Source organism: Schistocerca gregaria, chromosome 9 (genome assembly GCF_023897955.1).
Source record: "Schistocerca gregaria isolate iqSchGreg1 chromosome 9, iqSchGreg1.2, whole genome shotgun sequence".
In the NCBI taxonomy this organism is placed as follows: Eukaryota; Metazoa; Arthropoda; class Insecta; order Orthoptera; family Acrididae; genus Schistocerca; species Schistocerca gregaria.
Window position 1 is genome coordinate 235,991,414 of NC_064928.1, and position 21,721 is coordinate 236,013,134.

At 42.3% G+C, this 21,721-nt stretch overlaps 1 protein-coding gene and 1 non-coding gene across 2 annotated transcripts in view; both read left to right on the forward strand.

Annotated features, from left to right (window-relative positions):
• LOC126292252 (chymotrypsin BI-like) overlaps positions 1–7,407 on the forward strand; it is a 155,523-nt gene extending 148,116 nt beyond the window's left edge. The window contains exon 6 of the mRNA XM_049986149.1: positions 6,962–7,407. The gene's annotated coding sequence lies outside the window, so the exon portion shown is untranslated. The remainder of the gene's footprint in view (positions 1–6,961) is intronic.
• On the forward strand, positions 4,580–4,654 carry Trnat-ugu (transfer RNA threonine (anticodon UGU)). Its single transcript has one exon. It is a non-coding gene; the product is annotated as a tRNA-Thr (tRNA).
• Positions 7,408–21,721: the final 14,314 nt, after the last annotated feature.

Sequence of the window (21,721 nt, forward strand, 5' to 3'; positions counted from 1 at the left end):
TATTTTGACTTCAACTGAGTCTGTTACACAAAGAGTTAGTATTTTTTTCTTACTGTATGCCTTTCATTTACTTCATCGCCGTAGTCTTGCACAACGAGCCAATTTAAGCAGGACGTAAGGCTTGCCACTAGCCGAATTTTAGCGACCTCCAAGCCGCCTAAGTCAAACATCAGCAGAGAGGAGAGACAGAGACAGAAAGATGAAGATCTAGTTGTTTTACCTGCTGACAAGGGGAACGCCACGGTAATCCTCAATGCTACAGATTACCACAAGAAAGTTGGATTGTTACTGGAGGATAGCACATATCGGATTCTCATATGGGATCCCACGTCGGCGATCAACAGGAAGACAAGGGAGCTAGTAAAAAACTCTGGCCTCTCCGACGAACTGGTGAAGGACTTAAGGCCGAGAGTACCTAGGCCACCAAAACTGTACGTTTGCCAAAGGTTCATAAGGACAACTTCCCGTTGAGACCGATTGTTAGCGTTATTGGCTCTGCTACGTACAGGCTTGCAAAACACTTAACTAAATTGTTGGCGCCTACAGTTGGCCACTGCCCACATCATATTAAGAATTCAAAAATTTTTGTTGATATCATAAAACAGATGAAGATAGGCCCAAGTGATACCATGGTCTGCCTCGACGGGGTCTCTCTGTTCACCAAAGTACCTGTGGATGACACATTACAACTGTTGGGTGCTCATTTTCCCTCAGAAATTTTGAAGTTGTTCCGGCACACTTTGACGACCACTTACTTTTTATACAGTGGAAATTATTATGAAAAGACGGATGGAACAACCATGAGTTCGCCACCATCACCAGCAATAGCGAATTTTTTCATGGAGGATTTTGAAGAACGAGCGTTGAGCAGTGCTCACCTTATAACGATATGTTTACGTAATGTGTATACATAAACGTCCCCGTTCGTAGTCGCTAATTATAACAATATGTTTACTTTTGTGCTGTAACATATAGCTATAATCAGCGGTGGAAATATATTTGCGAACGCCGACCGTGTGCGGCTGCCTCTTGTTGGATCGTCTGATCAGTCGGAAGTTGCATTGCAGGGGAGAGTAAATGCCTATTCAAAATATAATTACTTTTGGATAGCTCAACATGAATTTCCTAAGTGACCGTAGTTTATCATGCATTTACCAGTAGAATGTGGCGCGGAGAAAATATTTCGCCGCATACAACTTCCGTCCGATTTCGACGAAAGAATTCGTGACTGTGAACTCTCTATTTGGCAAAAACATAAAGAAAATTAAATAACTTCATGAAGGAGTGAGACATAGATTCTACACTAAATAAATAGTCCATACACCAATTCCATTTAAATCTGAATTTATGGCAATTAGTAGAAGAACTTACACTGCAATGAAAAATTTAACATGGATGCCGTTTTGACTGGCGCTTCTCTTCTCGTAATGACAATAATTCCTTTGACGTTTTCACAGACACGTCGCACAATAAATTGACTGCTATGCAGTATTGCACTCGGTATGTACTCGGTGACGCCTAAGGCCTGAGGATGACGCGGTGGCCGGTCGGTACTGTTGGACCTTCAAGGCCTTCTCGGACGGTGCTTTTTTGTAGATAATGTTACTAGTAACCTGAGACTTCTTGAAGATGCTGTAGTTATTTGTAACGAAGGAGAGTCTGATAAAAGGTGTACAAACATTCAGATCTTAGCGAGATTTCAAAGTATTGCAAAGACTGGTAATTAAGTTTAAGTATTGAGAAATGTTAAACTGTGCGAAAAAATATAGAATCCTTTGATCGATGAGCTACCGTTGGGATCAGGCCACTCACACAAGTACCTGGGTGTAACACCTTGTAGTGGTATGAAACGGAACCATCACATAAGCTCAGTCGTAGATAAAGCAGGTGACGGACTGGGCCTCATTGCTAGAATGTGAGGGGAATGTTATTAGTATACAAAGAAGATTACATACAAAGAGTTCGTATGATCCACTCTGCAATACTAACAAGCCTGTGGGATGCGAACCAAGGAAGGGATATTGAACGGGGAGAAAGAAGGGTAGTAGGAATGGTCACTGTTTTATTTGAGCCCCGGGAGAGGGTAACAATGATGCTGACACGAGCTCGAAGATAGGTGCGTACTCTTCCGTGAAAGTCTAGCTAGAAAACGAAGTTTTCACTCTGCAGCCAAGTGTGTGCTGGTCCGAAACTTCGTGGCAGATTAAAACTATTTGCCAGACAGAGACTCGAACTCGGGGCCTTTCCTGAGTTCGCGTCTCGGTCCAACATAGTTTTAATTTTCACAAAATTTTCTAGTTACAAAATTTCCAGAACGAACTTCAAGTGACGAATCTAGGAATACGCCACCACCAGCTAAGGATATATCACATAAATGCCAGTTCGCACATCGGCGGGTAAGCACCCATTCTTTCCGTGATACGCTGGTGAATGGAATGCGAAGGGGGGCTTATAACTGGTATAGTCCGCCTCCCCTCTCCCCCCCCCCCCCCCTCCGGCAAGTACTTCATCGTCATTTGGAGAGTTCAGATGCAGATGTAGATATTCCTGCTGGAATGTGAACTGTTATGAAGAGGAAAAACTACGTTTGCATAACTTGCAGGTAAAGCAAATCAGAAGGTGTGATTCATTAATACTATACTAGTTGACTTCAGATTGTTCACGAAATATATCTAATACAAATCACTTGTAGGTTCTATGTCTGTTCAAATCTATACTATCTGTTTCACGTCTGAATAACATGAACATCAGAAGCACAGAATGAATGGCTTTCTGGTTGGTCACAGAACTATTTGAGTGGCTGTAGACTGGCACAGAAATATAGGAGAATATTAATTGGTGTAGTCTGAGAAAGACGCCATGCATGTCGCGAGAACCTTCTAAGAAAGTGTCAAGAACTGTCCTTCAGGACAAAATGTACGAATAGTCTTCGTCCTATCACACTCCTACCGTAGAGAAGGTGAAAGTAAGATCAGGCACGTAACTGATCTCACAGAAACGTGCAAGAAGCCATTCTTCTCGTCTTGCATCTGGTGGATGTAACAAAAGGAAGCCCTCACATGACTGTCTACTAGACACTAGAAGAACGATTAATAAATAACTGGCTTTACAGGCACTCCACAAAACTACTGACAATGATAACTGTGGAGCAGCAGTATCAAACTGTAACGAATCATTAGGCCTAAGACCAATGAGAATTTTATTTAAAAGCGTAGCTAACTAATTCTTTATGTGCAAAAATATAACTTTGGTGCACAATACGTAAGATTTGCTTCAATGTTTACGAAATTTTAAATGCTCTTATCACTCTCGCTCAAATGTAACTCAACATTCATTCACTGTCCAGTGTGCAATGTTACAAGAGAGTTGTCATCAGCAGAATGTAATGGATACTGACTGTAACTAATGTTTCCATCTTTATAGAGACAATTTTACCTTTGTTAATATCAGCAGTACCTCAGTGGAAATGTCGTTGACCCGTCTCGGTTGTGAATTCCACATATGGCTCCTGCTAATAACTTCAATTACGACTAGGATGTATATTTACTTGCATTATAGTTTAACAGTTCCTCCGTCAAAGAAGAGGCTTCTGTATCAGATACGTTTGTCAACATTACTTAAGCGAATAACCACGTCTGGGAAGTAAGTGCTTTCTGATCATAACAGCATTGCTTTAGAAGATTTCTCACTGAGTCCATATTGAGTGTATATTCGCAACATGTGTTGGCAGTCGACACAGCATGTCACCTCGTGGAGAGATTTGTAAGTGCAAGGCACAGTGCTAAAGACATCGGCATGCTGACGCCACGTTAGTTTATTATGCTCCTAGATCCCAAGGAACGTCGCCCCACCCACCGTGCACCCACTCATGTCCTTGATATCCGGAATCGCACACTATAGATTTTTGTCAGAAGGGAAAGTTTTTTGTAGTGTAAGCATTTACATTATTGTACTGAATGTTTCTGGTATTGACGTGTTTGTGTCCTTCATCAGCACACTTGTGTCATTGGTGAGCACACAACTTTTTAAGACTAGTCCAACGCTCCTGGTACATCCATTATACTGTAGTTTATATGAAGATGGTATCTGTTCTTTCGGACAGATACAGTGTCTTGATTTACCTATCATCTCATTCTAGAACGCTGCATTTGTCACCACTAGTATCTGTTCTTTCAGACATGTTCGAAAGAACAGATACTAACGGTGACCATTCAGCGCTCGAGAATGAGATGATAGTTAAATCAAGGCCCTCTGCTGTCGATAGACGTTGATATACATCAACGGGGAAAGTTGAAAATGTTTGCCCCGACCAGAAATCGAACCCGTGATCTCCTGCTTAAATGGCAAATGCTCTATCCATCTGAGCCATTGAGGGCATAGAGGACAGTGTGACTGCAGGGACTTATCCCTTGCACGCTCCCCTGAGACCCACATTCCCAACTTACTGTCCACTCACTACATTAGTAGCGTCCCTGCCCATTACACTCATTACTCGCGGCAGACAATCTTACCGAGTCTCGTAAGAGTTCAGGCAATACGTGTGCAATGGATAAGTCCCTGCAGTCACACTATCTTCTGTGCCCTCGATGGCTCAGATGGATAGAGCGTCTGCCATGTAAGCAGGAGATCCCGGGTTCGAGTCCCGCTCGGGGCACACATTTTCAGCTGTCCCCGTTGATGTATATCAACGCCTCTCGGCAGCGGAGGGTCTTGATTTAATTATTATTTCTGTATACATTAGGTTGGCGCATACGTTTGTAGCGTTTTTGTTTTGTTCGTTGGTATTCTGATTACCGGTTTATTTACCGATTGTCATTTTTATTTGTAGATCACTGTTACTATTTGAGTTTACATGTTGTCATTTTTTCATTTGGAGACAGTGAGTGGAGCATGCTGACGCTAGGAAATGGAGTGCCACGTGAAGAAATCGTAAAATTTCCGCCATATCTTCTTCTTGAATTCAGTTGGGGATGACAGCAGTGGAGACAGCAAGAAGCAATTGTGCCTTCCGTGGCAACAATGACATTGCAAAGAGGACATCAAGAAAATGATTTACTCGTTTTATGGAGAATCGTTTTGACAGTAGTGACGCTTAAGGTTTATGGAGACCTACGGGGTTTGATGAGGATCGTTTAAGCTTTTAAACCCACAGTGACCCACGTCAGTGTACTTTGGAATTGCGAAATGTGATAAACTGCGATCATTCCACCATCGTGCGATATTTGCATGCAATGACGAAGATTCAAAAATCGGGCATATGGACACCGCATGCTCCAAGCCAAAAGCACAAAAAGCACCTGGTGGTCCTGTGTGTGCCTCTGCTCGTTCGTCATCAACTGGCTCGTGAACAACTCCGACCATTGCTGCCCTGTATCGATACTGGTAGCGAGGAATGACGCCTTCATGATGATATAACGAAAAGAAAGGAATGGTTGAGCCCAAATAAAGCAGCAACTCCTCGTATCATGACCTGCGCCCATCTACAAAAGATCTGGTGGAACTGTGACGATGTAGTGAATTGCTTGCCCCGGTATAACCGTCACAGCTGACACTTATTGTCAAAACCTGAGGCGTCTTGCAAGCGTAGTCCAAGAACAACGACCAGGAAAACTCAGTGAAGTGATGCTACTCTGCGATAACGCCCGCCCGCATTCTGCTAGACTGACAAAAAACACTACACACGCGCTGGGCTGGGGAGTCATTCCGCACCCACCTTATTTACCTGATCCTGTTCCTTAGATTTCCAAGTCTTCCACTCTCTATCGAGTCGAGGGGCATGAAAAGGAAGCAGTGGTTGGGAAGGGAGTGAGACAGGTTGTAGCCTCTCCCCGATGTTATTCAATCTGTATACTGAGCAAGCAGTAAAGTAAACAAAAGAAAAATCTATGGAGAAGAAAGAAAAGCTTTGAGGTTCGCCGATGACATTGTAATTCTTTCAGAGACATCAAAGGACTTGGAAGAGCAGTTGAACGGAATGGACAGTGTGTTGAAAGGAGGATATAAGATGAACATCAACAAAAGCAAAACGAGGATAATGGAATGTAGTCGAATTAAGTCGGGTGATGCTGAGGGAATTAGATTAGAAAATGAGACACTTAAAGTAGTGAAGGAGTTTTGCTATTTGGGGAGCAAAATAACTGATGATGGTCGAAGTAGAGAGGATATAAAATGTAGAATGGCAATGGCAAAGAAAGCGTTTCTGAAGAAGAGAAATTTGTTAACATCGAGTATAGATTTAAGTGTCAAGAAGCCGTTTCTGAAAGTATTTGTATGGAGTGTAGCCATGTAAGGAAGTGAAACATGGACAATAAATAGTTTGGACAAGAAGAGGATAGAAGCTTTCGAAATGTGGTGCTACAGAAGAATGTTGAGGATTAGGTGGGTAGATCACATAACTAATGAGGAGGTATTGAATAGGATTGGGGAGAAGAGAAGATTGTGGACAACTTGGCAAGAAGAAGGGACCGGTTGATAGGACATGTTCTGAGGCATCAAGGGATCACAAATTTAGCATTGGAGGGCAGCGTGAAGGGTTAAAATCGCAGAGGAAGACCAAGAGATGAACACACTAAGCAGATTCAGAAGGATGTAGGATGCAGTAAGTGCTGGGAGATGAAGAAGCTTGCACAGGATAGGGTAGAATGGAGAGCTGCATCAAACAAGTCTCAGGACTGAAGACCGCAACAACAACAACATCGAACAACCTTCAAGGAACTTCCTTTCCGGATGAAAATTCGCACCGAACAGGCTCGACGATTTCGTGTCAAAACCACCTGTTTTCTAAAGTCACCAGCGTTGTAAATTGTAAAGGAGAACATATTTTTTGTGACGAAAGTAGCTGTCATGTGTATCTGTCGCTACGAACTTATGCATCAATCCATTAGTTCAAGGGTTAATACTGTTGGTAAGCTCATTTCATAATTGCAGGAGAGGTGTAAGTAAACAACTGTCTGCATTGCAGGGAGATAGTGGCACTGCTCTGGTTCTCAAGACCGACGGAGGGTTCAAGCAGATCGGGGTAGCCAGCTATCTGACGAAGAGCTGCGGCGCTGCCGGGGTGCCCGGCGCCTACACGAGGGTCACATCCGTACTTGACTGGATCACCAAGACGGCCCAGATCAGCGTCTAGCGAGAAGCTGGCTCTGCTTGCCGCCCAGCTCCCAACTGACGCCGTCTCACTTCTCTGACAATTTCAAAGCAAATGCTTCGACTGCGGTTCTGTCTCTGCTCTACCAGAAACCTGGTGATGGGGTTACTGGATCCTAATTACAATAAAAACACATCAGGATAGTACATTTAGTAATGGTGAAAAAATAATACGGTAGAATATATTTACAATATGTTGTAATTCTCTAATGTACCCTGCTCTATCGAATAAACGACTGTTTATTTCTTCACAACAGAGAAGCGATGGTTTCTTTCCGATGTAGCAATGGCTCTGCATTCGGCAATGACTGTAGTTTTGATTTTCAGTAACATCGTTGTCATACTTTTTAACTCATTAACATCGAGTTTCCTGAATATTGCACATGTATAGCAATTTATAAACATAAATAGTCTTCATTTGGAGAATTTGCTAAAATTTTGGAGAATCACACCAGTTTTTTAAATTTACTATTTTACTCTTATGTGGGTCAAGGACAGTGCACTGAGAACCAACATAAATTTGTCATTCATAAAATGTATCTCAGGACTGACGAGGCTATATCAGTTTACATCCTCAGTGTTCAGTCTCTGAGGAAAGGGGATACGTTGAGGACTGTGCGTTTAACAGGCCACAGTGGAGTCTATCGTATGTAATTTGTCACTTTACTTTAAGGTCCCGTTTTGCAGCTCATTGTAATTCAACTTTTCTTTACAGCTGTTTCATACACTTCGACCTGTATCAGTGAGTAGAGGATGTAACAAGTATGAATTTCCCACTTTTCACCCTATGGTTCCAAGTATACCACTGCCCATTAAAATTGCTACACCAAGAAGAAATGCAGATGATAAAAGGGTATTCATTGGACAAATATTTTATACTAGAACTGACATGTGATTACATTTTCACGCAATTTGGGTGCATAGATTCTGAGAAATCAGTATGCAGAACAACTACCTCTGGCCGTAATAACGGCCTTGATACGCCTGGGCATAGAGTCATAGAGAGCTTGGATGGCGTGTACAAGTACAGCTGCCCATGCAGCTTCAACACGATACCACAGTTCATCAAGAGTAGTGACTGGCGTAATGTGACGTGCCAGTTGCTCGGCCACAATTGACCAGACGTTTTCAATTACTGAGCGATCTGGAGAATGTGCTGGCCAGGGCAGCAGTCGAACATTTTATGTGTCCAGAAAGTACTGTACAGGACCTGCAACACGCGCTCGTGCATTATCCTGCTGAAATAAAGGGTTTCGTAGGGATAGAATGAAGGGTAGAGTCACGGGTCGTAACACATCCGAAATGTAACGTAAACTGTTCAAAGTGCTGTCAAAGAGAACAAGAGGTGACCGAGACTTGTAACCAATGGCACCCCGTACCATCACGCCGGGTGATACGCCAGTATTACGATGGCGAATACCCGCTTCCAATGTGCGTTCACCACGACCTCGCCAAACACGGATGCGTCCATCATGATGCTGTAAACAGAACCTGGATTCATCCGAAAAAATGACGTTTTGCCATTCGTGCACCCAGGTTCGTCGTTGAGTACACCATCACAGGCGCTCCTGTCTGTTATACAGCGTCAAGGGTAACCGCAGCCGCGGTCTCTGAGCTGATAGTCCATGCTGCTGTAAACGTCGTCGAACTGTTCGTGCAGATGGTTGTTGTCTTGCAAACGTCCCCATCTGTTGACTCAGGGATCAAGACGTGGCTGCACGATCCGTTACAGCCATGCGGATAAGAAGCCTGTCATCTCGACTGCTAGTGATACGAAGCCGTTGGGATCCAGCACGGTGTTCCGTATTACCCTCCTGAATCCATTGATTCCGTATTCTGCTAACAGTCATTGGATCTCGACCAACGCGAGCAGCAATGTCGCGATACGATAAACCGCAATCGCGATAGGCTACAATCCGACCTTTATCAAAGTCGGAAACGTGATGGTACGCATTTCTCCTCCTTACACGAGGCATTGCAGCAACGCTACACCAGGCAACGCCGGTCGACTGCTGTTTGTGTATGAGAATTCGGTTGGAAACTTTCCTCATGTCAGCATGTTGTGGTGTCGCCAAACTTGTGTGAATGCGCTGGAAAGCTAATTATGTATCACAGCATCTTCTTCCTGTCGGTTAAGTTTTCCGTCTGTAGCACGTCATCTTCGTGGTGTAGCAATTTTAACGGCCATTATTGTACATACAGATGAAACAATGTAATATCACCTGTCGAGGTAATCACCACCTCGAAATAGGTGTGGTCGGGCACACGTTGTCAAAGGACAACGCGTATTCCTGTTAATATCATTATTAACTATTTTAACACAAAAATATTTATAAAAATACGTATTACGCATTCTGCGTGCGGAGGGCGGCGCTTGATAGAACAGGCCACTAATATCAAAATGAAAAAAAAAATTCTACCCTATACTCAGCAATTTCTGTTTAATGGATCACAAACTGTTCTTTAGAAGTAGTAGTATTACATGCACCGCTAACATGTCCCTAATACACATCTTATTTTCTTTGTAGCTGTGAGATTCGTCTGTCACCGTACGATGACCATATAAGTTGTAGCCTCGTTCGAGAGTTAGAAAAATAATAATGCAGAACATTACGAAAGAGTTTCCTCAGTGATATTATTATTGGGATATGGCAAAAAGGGACTGAGAATCTGAGTAGGCATGGTGGTGGACCACCTGCCAAATAAACATTTCCTTAAGCGACTGCCACGGAACTGGTGGTGACATTAACTTTCACTGTCTCTTATCTCAGATGCATAGTATTTTTCACTTATGTGTTATGAGTTAATTGTAATAAATGATATTGTCTACACTACAGATTGTATGTTATCGAGATGCTTGTGAGGGCAGGTATTTCCAAACGGCGATTATCTGCTTGATTGAGAGTAACTAATGAAAGACAGCTTTACATCTGCAACTCTTCTGGGAACTTAAGGGAACACAAGTCTCTGTGGTACCTCTATCAGAATCAGTGTCAACTCAAGAAGCTCACAGTTCACTAAGAGGCTGTAGCGCCTCTGCTGAAGACAGAACTAAACTTGCATGACAACACGTATACGAATCACATCTAGCAGAATTAATCTGAAGTTAACGAGATCATCATCTTCCATATGGGTTGCATTTTTCCAAATGACGCAGATTCCATACTCTGAATAATTAACAAAATTTCAAAAGGCGTAATCAATGTTGATAGTAGTCTCTTTCCAACGCTTCACGTACTTCCCACTGGTGATTAGCACTATACATGCTAGATTACCTAAAATCACAATTACACTCATGCTTTTTACTCTTTTCGGGGGGGGGGGGTGATTTTTTGGATGCTGGGATTTATAATTTGAATATGAGAGCTGATAACTTAGTTTGAAACGCTGTCACCGTTACAGGCAACACTGTAGAAGATATGAAGATTTGTGGCCATGTGGTTAGTTCAGACAGTGGTAAAGTGGCAGGAAGTCCTTAGCACTGGCCAGAATGGAGAAGATCTGGCTGTGATGGGAGACTGATCTACAGCATGGCCCCAAGTCTGGCAGGTGACAGGTCGTACGTCTGCGAAACTATGGGGTGTGAATACAAAATAGGTGCGACGCGTCACACAGTCACCTGTAGAGTAGGCTGAAGTCTAATTTTGGTGTGAACATAACAGTTCAATTGCGAGGCGTTGCATAAGAATTGCAGTAATTAAATTTTAATTTTATCATAAAATATAGTGTTTTCCAGTAAGATACTGGTTTTAGTTCGACGTGAAATTTCGGCTTAAATTGGTTTACTCCATTAGTTACACCCATGCGACCATTTAAAATCTCTTATACCACCATCTCCAGCCTGGTATCAGAACAGACCTGTCAGATAACCTGCACAAGGGTAGGTGTTGTTCGACCATTGGGTCTCATAGTAAAATTCCTCGTTGGTTGTTTTGTATTTTGTGTGTAAGAAATGCCGCTTCTTGACATCCCTGTGTTAACGACACAGAATGAGCATTTTATTTTGTTCTGTTTGTATAGGTGATAAGTTCAAAAAATATTTGAGCCACATATAAGTCTTATCACACCTTTCTTTCTCGGACATATGTTTTCTTTGTTGGACGCTGAATAGTTCGAGTTTCTTAGTTTGTCGTAAACGCGAGTGAGTTACCTTCTTCAGCTGCCGAAATCAGTGACTCGATTTATCTTGATTTTTTTTATGGATCTGAAAATTTTATAAAGAAATTATTTACTCTTAATGACCAGTGCCTTGTCGTGAAAGAAAGAAAGTGTAACGTGTGCCACTCACCATTGAAGGTCCTACGAAAATTTTAGTGGTGCTTTATATGACAGCTTCCGGTTCCAAGGAAATGATAACAAGAGCAACGAGTTCTGGTAAGTAATTTTTCATGGTTTTCTGGTAGGTTTATCTCAAATGAACTAAAATAAGAGAAAAGAAATATGCAGTTCGTTGGAAACAAACCTGTAGTGAAGTGTTTATTTCTGTGTGTTTAGAGAATAATGACAATATTAGTAGCAAAGGCGTTCAAAACATACTGGGTACACTGGGTATGAGGTTTACTGCTTCTTCCAAAGGTTACGTTTTAGCTTCTCCGCAACTAACATGTTCGTTAGTTACATTCTCCACTGATCATTTTGTACGACAGATTGTTATGACGTGTACGAGTCATTTTACATTCACATCGCAAATTAATTTGTACATACAATTACATTTTGAACATTATGTATTGAAACGTTCCTGTTAAAACTTAAACTCGTGTTTCTAAGCGTGAAGTTGGTATCTGAGAAATGTGTGAAATTCATTATGGTATCAAAATACGTAAGTTTCGGTTCAGACTATCAAAACCATGTGGAAATTTAATTTTCAACGGAAATATGTGGAATTGATGCTACACGATGAGAAATCCATGCTATACGGTACATTTAACAATTCATCTGTGAGAAAGCAATCTGTTTTCAGTGGAATTTGTATATATAATTGGGCCATGAAGCAAGTGATTCACATTAAATTGTTGACCCTGAATAAAGCTACTCTTTGTCTTAGTCTTACAAACAATCACTGTACCAGAATTGTCATAGTGATAACAGAGTAAATGAACATAAAAATTAATTCATGTCACATTCTGGTTAAATTTCTAGAAAATTCATAATATAGTACTTTGCTGAAATCTTTTACTGGTATTTAGCCTCAGACTGTTACTGATATTTTCACAAAAACACTCTGACAATCACTGTGCCTTACAATGTACATGAGCTTCGATGGTAATTATATTTAGTGGCACACCTGTACACACAGAACACTACGTTGTTCTGCAACCTGTCACTATTAGGAATATTGACTGACTGCCCAAAACCAAACTTCATTTTCCGTACTTGCAATGTGGAATGCAAGACTGTACCTTACCCATTTTTTCACAAGGGAATAAATATACAGTGAAGCAGTAGTCAGAATGCCTAACTCCTTAAAAAGTTGTCTACAAGATAGCCATGGGTGGGTACCACATATTATTTTTCTTGAAAATGAATAGCCTCAGAACATTTTTCCATATGACGTTATTAAATTAAATAATTATAGTATAATAATTAAAATATGTAAAATTTGGCAACTTATTGATTTGGCTCTCCCCAAGATTTGGAATGATTCTAAGTGCAAATGTCGCTGAACTAAATTGTTTTAGGAGTTCCATAATATGCTTCTTACAATTTAAATTCTCATCAATATCAACATCTAAGAATTTTCAATATTGCATTATTATTTCCTCACTATTTGTTATATTTGTTATTATTATTTCTTTACTTTCTCAGACGTTATGTCTGATTAAAAATGGAAAGTGACGTGGGCCTTGATCAAGTGTGACTTCCTTTTAACTGTATGGTATATGTTACATTGCATTTAGGAATTTTCGGGTAATTGAACATGTATCAATAATCACAGATTTCTGTAGTTGTATATATACGTTTTGATGTAGCTGTATTGCGTTGATGTACTGGTGGATATTGTGTGGCATGACTCCTGTAGTTGATAGTATAATTGGTATAATGTCAACTTTATCATTATGTCACATGTCCTTGACTTCCTCAGCCAGTTTGGATGTATTTTTCAATTTTTTCTCCTGTTTTCTTCTGTTTGTTGTATGTTGTATGGCAAGTTGCTGATGTATTATTTTTGCTACATTGTCATGACTTCTGGTGTATTCTGTATTTGCTAGTATTGTACATCCGCTTGTGATGTGATCTACTGTTTCTATTTGTTGTTTGCAAAGTCTGCATTTATCTGTTGTGGTATTGGAATCTTAAATAATATGCTTGCTGTAATATCTGGTGTTCATTGTTTGATCCTGTATTGCAGTCATGAATCCTTCCACCTCACTGTATATGTTACCTAACTGTATATGTTGCTTTTTCTTAGCCATGTGTTGGATGCGTCTTGATCGATGTGTGGCTGTGTTAGATGATGCGGGTGCTTGCCATGTAGTGTTTTCTTTTTCCAATTTACTTTCTTTGTATCTGTTGATGTTGTGTGATCTAAAGAGTTGTAGAAGTGGTTATGAAATTGCAATGGTGTAGCCGATGTATTTATATGAGTGATTGCTTTGTGTATTTTGGTAGTTTCAGCTCGTTCTATAAAGAATTTTCTTAAATTGTCTACCTGTCCATGATGTAAGTTTTTCATGCCGATAAATCCCCTTCCTCCTTCCTTTCTGCTTAATGTGAATTTTTCTGTTGCTGAATGTATGTGATGTATTCTATATTTGTGGCATTGTGATCGTGTAAGTGTATTGAGTGCTTCTAGTTCTGTGTTACTACATTTCACTACTCCAAATGAATAGGTCAATAATGGTATAGACAAGTATTTATAGCTTTTGTCTTGTTTCTTGCTGTCAGCTCAGTATTTTTGTTAGTCTTTGTCTATATTTTTCTTTTAGTTTTTCTTTAATATTTGTATTATCTGTTCCTATTTTTACCTATATCCTAGATTTATAGGCATCTGTTTTTTTCATCGCTTCTACGCAGTCGCTGTGTTTATTATTATTCTTCTTCTTATTATTATTATTTCCTTTCTGTGTGTAGCGCAGAACTCTAGACGTGCAGAAATGAGTGATGTGTATCTTTTCAAAAGTGTCTGTGAGACCATTCGCAGAAAACAAGTCAATATTTTTAACAACATCGTTTCTATTTCTTCTGTTTCTGTATGTATGTATGTTTGGACAGAATACAATACGAGTAACATCTGCCAGGCCTATGGTTGTGTTGTAGCATGGAGACTCACATGTTGTTGTTGTTGTGGTCTTCAGTCCTAAGACTGGTTTGATGCAGCTCTCCATGCTACTCTATCCTGTGCAAGCGTCTTCACCTCCCAGTACCCACTGCAACCCACATCCTTCTGAATCTGCTTAGTGTAATCATCTCTTGGTCTCCCTCTACGGGTTTTACCCTCCACGCTGCCCTCCAATACTAAATTGGTGATCCCTTCATGCCTCAGAACATGTTCTACCAACCGATCCCTTCTTCTGGTCAAGATGTGCCACAAACTTCTCTTCTCCCCAATCCTATTCAACACTTGATCATTAGTTATGTGATCTACCCATCTAATCTTCAGCATTCTTCTGTAGCACCACATTTCGAAAGCTTCTATTCTCTTCTTGTCCAAACTATTTATCGTCCATGTTTCACTTCTACATATGGCTACACTCCATACAAATACTTTCAGAAATGATTTCCTGACACTTAAATCTATACTCGATGTTAACAAATTTCTCTTCTTCGGAAAAGCTTTCCTAGCCATTGCCAGTCTACATTTTATATCCTCTCTACTTCGAGCATCATCAGTTATTTTCCTCTCCAAAGAGCAAAACTCCTTTACTACTTTAAGTAACTCATTTCCTAATCTAATACCTTCAGCATCACCCGACTAAATTCGACTACATTCCATTATCCTCGTTTTGCTTTTGTTGATGTTCGTTTTATATCCTCATTTCAAGACACTATCCATTCCGTTCAACTGCTCTTCCAAGTCCTTTGCTGTCTCTGACAGAATTACGATGTCATCGGCGAACCTCAAAGTTTTTATTTCTTCTCCATGGATTTTAATACCTACTCCAAATTTTTCTTTTGTTTCCTTTACTGCTTGCTCAATATACAGATTGAATAACATCGGGGAGAAACTACAACCCCGTCTCACTCCCTTCACAACCACTGCTTCCCTTTCATGTCCCTCGACTCTTATAACTGCCATCTGGTTTCTGTACAAATTGTAAATAGCCTTTCGCTCCCTGTATTTTACCCCTGCCACCTTTAGAATTTGAAAGACAGTATTCCAGTCAACATTGTCAAAAGCTTTCTCTAAGTCTCCAAATGAAAGAAACGTAGGTTTGCCTTTCCTTAATCTATTTTCTAAGATAAGCGTAGGGTCAGTATTGCCTCACGTGTGCCAACATTTCTACGGAATTCAAACTGATCTTCCCAGAGGACGGCTTCTACTAGTTTTTCCATTCGTCTGTAAAGAATTCGCGTTAGTATTTTGCAGCTGTGACGTATTAAACTGATTGTTCGGTAATTTTCACATCTGTCAACACCTGCTTTCTTTGCGATTGGAATTATTATATTCTTCTTGAAGTCTGAGGGTATTTCGCCTGTCTCATACATCTTGCTCACCAGATGGTAAAGTTTTGTCAGGACTGGCTCTCCCAAGGCCGTCAGTAGTTCCAATGGAATGTTGTCTACTCCGGGGGCCTTGTTTCTACTCGGGTCTTTCAGTGCTCTGTCAAACTCTACACGCAGTATCGTATCTCCCATTTCATCTTCTTCTACATCCTCTTCCAATTCCATAATATTGTCCTCAAGTACATCGCATCGCCCTTGTATAGACCCTCTATATACTCCTTCCACCTTTCTGCTTTCTCTTCTTTGCTTAGAACTGGGTTTCCATCTGAGCTCTTTATGTTCATATAAGTGGTTCTCTGATCTCCAAAGGTCTCTTTAATTTTCCTGTAGGCAGTATCTATATTACCCCTAGTGAGATAAGCCTCCACCTCCTTACACTTGTCCTCTAGTCATCCCTGCTTAGCCATTTTGCACTTCCTGTCGATCTCATTTTTGAGACGTATGTATTCCTTTTTGTCTGCTTCATTTACTGCATTTTTATATTTTCTCCTTTCATCGGTTAAATTCAATATTTCTTCTGTTACCCAAGGATTTCTACTAGCCCTCGTCTTTTTACCTACTTGATCCTCTGCTGCCTTCACTACTTCATCCCTCAAAGGTACCCATTCTTCTTCTACCGTATTTCTTTCCCCATTCCTGTCAGTTGCTCCCTTATGCTCTCCCTGAAACTCTATACAACCTCTGGTTCCTTTAGTTTATCCATGACCCAACTCCTTAAATTCCAAACTTTTTGCAGTTTCTTCAGTTTTAATCTACAGGTCATAACCAATAGATTGTGGTCAGAGTCCACATCTGCCCCTGGAAATGTCTTACAATTTAGAACTTGGTTCCTAAATATCTGTCTTACCATTATATAATCTATCTGATACCTTTTAGTATCTCCAGGCTTCTTCCATGTATACAGCGTTCTTATGGTTGACCCACATATGTGGTTTCAATGAGTATGGTAAATGTCTATCAAGGATAAGAGAAATGGATGAATTGAAAGAACCAGAGATTGTTGCAAGTTTCAGAAACAGCCTTCAGCAACAATTGACTGATGCAGGGTATAGGAATAAAACACAAGATAAATGGGAAACTTCCATAGATGAAGTACTTAAGTCAGACAAGAAGACAAGATGAAATACAAGTCCGGGAATAGCATTAGAACTATTGATACTTCTTGGCAGATTAAAACTGTGCGCCCGACCGAGACTCGAACTCGGGACCTTTGCCTTTCGCTGGCAAGTGCTCAAGTGGTAGAGCACTTGCCCGCGAAAAGCAAAGGTCCCGAGTTCGAGTCTCGGTCGGGCACACAGTTTTAATCTGCCAGGAAGTTTCGTATCAGCGTACACTCCGCTGCAGAGTGAAAATCTCGTTCATTAGAACTATTGGTTTTAACTGACAAAAGGAGAAAGAAATGTAGCAAATGAGGTAGCTGAAATGGAATAGCTACATCTCAAAAATGTAGTGGCGACTTCTGCCACTGAATGTATCTAGATGACCAAATGTAGCAGGAAGATACCGAATGTAGTGGATGGTACCAGGAGGTGCCGTATTAAAACTCGGCGAGAACTTTCCAAATGATTTATTTGTTTCAACTACAGTGCCACATCACCTCAGTCCACGTCATAGAGTCCCGCAATTTTGAGGCCACCGCCCAACGACCCAGTGCAATGCGCTGCTGTGTGTCGGCCGTGTAGGACCGCATCGTCAGGGCTGCGCCGACAGCCTGCTCAGTGGTCTTCTTCCCCATTGACTCAGCGGTGCTCTGTTGTGTAACACACCAACGACCACCTTAAAGTCAATTAAGAAAGAACATGAAGTAGGGAAAGTTATCTTGGCAGTTACGACATATTTGCCGATGAGCTAACACGAAAGAGTTTTGTCAACAATTACATTGTACATCACTGAGCATATTTGATAGCGAAAGAGACAGAAGAAACATCGTATTTCAGCAATGGACAAATATCCATGTGACAAATGTGAAATTAATATCTCAAAAGTTAAGTCCAAAGTAATTTTATCAGAGATAACTCTTATGTGTGAAGAGAGTTGTAAGCGCAACGAAGAAATTCAATGCGCCTACAATGCTGTACCATAGAAGAAGTCGCTTGCCTTGAACTCATCCAGTGCAGACGTACGAGAGCGGTTCTGATCTGAATGATTGAGATTGCGAATCGTGACGAGATTGTTTTTGAGTTTAGAAGTGTTTGTTGTGTGACGGGATTCACGGCTTAAGAAACTGATTTTATGAACTGAGACAGGAACAGGTAGACTCATTTAACCGTGCACTACGGGTTAATTGAAATCTAATAACGGAATTAGTGGACCACTGAACATGACTTTAAATTAGTTGGACCTTAAGGAGAAGTGACCATTCTATGAAACAATACACGCAGTTAGTCTTGAGTAGGACCCATGTACACGACATCATGAAAATAAAACAATTACGCTAAAGTGTTGAGTTGTGGTAATAGCCAAGAAACTATAATTCAATCGGATTGACTTAACTAAACTATTCCGTGTGCGTGTGGTTCGGGATTTGTAAGTATTCAGTGATAAAATAACAATAAACTGTTCGTTACCAGTTAAATACCCGGTGTGGACTACATCATTAAATAGTTTGATAAACGACTAAACCAATGAATACTCATGAAAGACTATTTCATTAAAGTGCAAATATTCACGTAATTAGTTGAGAAGTGAACTTTAAAATATTTTCGTATTACGACGCAATCTTACAAAGACTGAATCAAAGAGTATCTCTGGATCTCGCTGCATACCAGTACAACAATTCTATAGCAACGAGACAACAGCGTAAAGAAAAAACTGTTAACTAAAATGTTTCCTCGCAATCAGTGGTGAGTGCTATGCGAACGAGAGAAGAATTAATAACTATTGTAAACCAGGGCAATTAACAATACAATGTTAATAACAAAAAGCATCAATTACACGAGGTCGCATAAATGGAAACGCTGCGGACTTGTAATTGAGATACAACGACTACGCGAGGAACGCCTTTTCGTAAGTTTTTCAGGTTTTTTTTTTTTTAATCTACGGGCACTGACGTTATATCGCATCGCGTCCCTACTCTGCCGCGAGTGCTGTGGCAGTAGCAGCTACGGCGTCGATTACGTCAGGACGCGGTTGGAGTCCGGGAGCACGCGCCAGAGTTGGGAGCCGCCGAGACAGATCGAGGCGACAACGAGCGCCTCTATCCGGTGTCCGAATCTGTTGCTCTCGCCTCGGGATGTCTCCGTCATACACTCCTGGAAATGGAAAAAAGAACACATTGACACCGGTGTGTCAGACCCACCATACTTGCTCCGGACACTGCGAGAGGGGTGTACAAGCAATGATCACACACACGGCACAGCGGACACACCAGGAACCGCGGTGTTGGCCGTCGAATGGCGCTAGATGCGCAGCAATTGTGCACCGCCGCCGTCAGTGTCAGCCAGTTTGCCGTGGCATACGGAGCTCCATCGCAGTCTTTAACACTGGTAGCATGCCGCGACAGCGTGGACGTGAACCGTATGTGCAGTTGACGGACTTTGAGCGAGGGCGTATAGTGGGCATGCGGGAGGCCGGGTGGACGTACCGCCGAATTGCTCAACACGTGGGGCGTGATGTCTCCACAGTACATCGATGTTGTCGCCAGTGGTCGGCGGAAGGTGCACGTGCCCCTCGACCTGGGAGCGGACCGCAGCGACGCACGGATGCACGCCAAGACCGTAGGATCCTACGCAGTGCCGTAGGGGACCGCACCGCCACTTCCCAGCGAATTAGGGACACTGTTGCTCCTGGGGTATCGGCGAGGACCATTCGCAACCGTCTCCATGAAGCTGGGCTACGGTCCCGCACACCGTTAGGCCGTCTTCCGCTCACGCCCCAACATCGTGCAGCCCGCCTCCAGTGGTGTCGCGACAGGCGTGAATGGAGGGACGAATGGAGACGTGTCGTCTTCAGCGATGAGAGTCGCTTCTGCCTTGGTGCCAATGATGGTCGTATTCGTGTTTGGCGCCGTGCCGGTGAGCGCCACAATCAGGACTGCATACGACCGAGGCACACAGGGCCAACACCCGGCATCATGGTGTGGGGAGCGATCTCCTACACTGGCCGTACACCTCTGGTGATCGTCGAGGGGACACTGAATAGTGCACGGTACATCCAAACCGTCATCGAACCCATCGTTCTACCATTCCTAGACCGGCAAGGGAACTTGCTGTTCCAACAGGACAATGCACGTCCGCATGTATCCCGTGCCACCCAACGTGCTCTAGAAGGTGTAAGTCAACTACCTTGGCCAGCAAGATCTCCGGATCTGTCCCCCATTGAGCATGTTTGGGACTGGATGAAGCGTCGTCTCACGCGGTCTGCACGTTCAGCACGAACGCTGCTCCAACTGAGGCGCCAGGTGGAAATGGCATAGCAAGCCGTTCCACAGGACTACATCCTGCATCTCTACGATCGTCTCCATGGGAGAATAGCAGCCTGCATTGCTGCGAAAGGTGGATATACACTGTACTAGTGCCGACATTGTGCATGCTCTGTTGCCTGTGTCTATGTGCCTGTGGTTCTGTCAGTGTGATCATGTGATGTATCTGACCCCAGGAATGTGTCAATAAAGTTTCCCCTTCCTGGGACAATGAATTCACGGTGTTCTTATTTCAATTTCCAGGAGTGTATGTTGGAAGCCAGGACGACTGCCCGCAGTAGCGAACCATGGAGGGGCCCGCCACTGACTGCCTGACGACGGACCCCGCATCGGCTTCAGAGGGTCGAACCAGTGACGCGCCAGGGCCTGGAACGCTGATGACGCGTCTGCTGCTGCATGTAGCTGGTGGTGTGACGTGCCCCGCTGTCGAGGAGAGCTGTCACACTTCACTGCCTTGTTACAAAACCAGAACCTATGTATACACGGCTGTGTGCCTCTCTTTTGCTAACACACCGCTACGAGTCGCGTACGCACACGTGGGTTGCGCCAGTGGACCCCTTCTGCCTGTATCTTGTAACATGCAAACTGCTGCATTTACTCTTTTCAGCAGTTCGACGGCCCTCTGTCCTCCATTCTACCGGCAGTTAGTGGCTGATCGCTTCGCCTACCTCTCAAACACCAGTCTTCGTCACCTGGCACATCCAAATTTGCTACTAAAACTCCTTGCCTCAAATTCGCGTCTACAGCGCTAAAATTATCCACATTCACGGGAACTATTCGTCCGTCGTTCACCTCCTGTACGTGTACAATACTATGTTTCACAAAACAACCCAAAGGATACAAAAATTCATTATCTTCAAATGGTTCAATAACACATACCGTACCCACAGGTAGATTTGGCGCCACACTTACCTAAAGCGACATCCCGGTGCCACTAGACACACACTCATACGAATTAAGCCTTAATGCTAATGTACACGATTCAGCTGGTTTGTTCACTACATTGAACATCCCTCGCGACAGTTCTGCATTGACAACAGTTTCCCCTAGCTATCCACCAAGTTCCACAATTCGTTGTCCAAGGTCGATTTTGGCATGATGTTGATCGAAGAAATCTTCTCCTAGGACCATGTTGCAGCCCTCGCTCACCTATGGTACCACCTCCATGCATGCATTAAATCGGACTTTAATTGCGAAAGTCAACTGTCACCGACCCCAAGGGCCATTGTGATGCTTTCATCCCCAGTTAGTGCCTCTTCAACCTATAAAATCCCAAAAATCAAAACATTTAACTACAAAAATAATCAGATTCCTTACACCTCACTACCATCAACCTCAAATTCACACATAATTACACACCACAAACCAATGTTACTCCCTAAACATACTAACACTTACTCTGATGACAAAATAATATGCCCAAGCACAACATTTAAAAATGTTGCTTGCCAGGAGCCATACTCAAAAAAACCAAAAAACCTCCAGTACTTA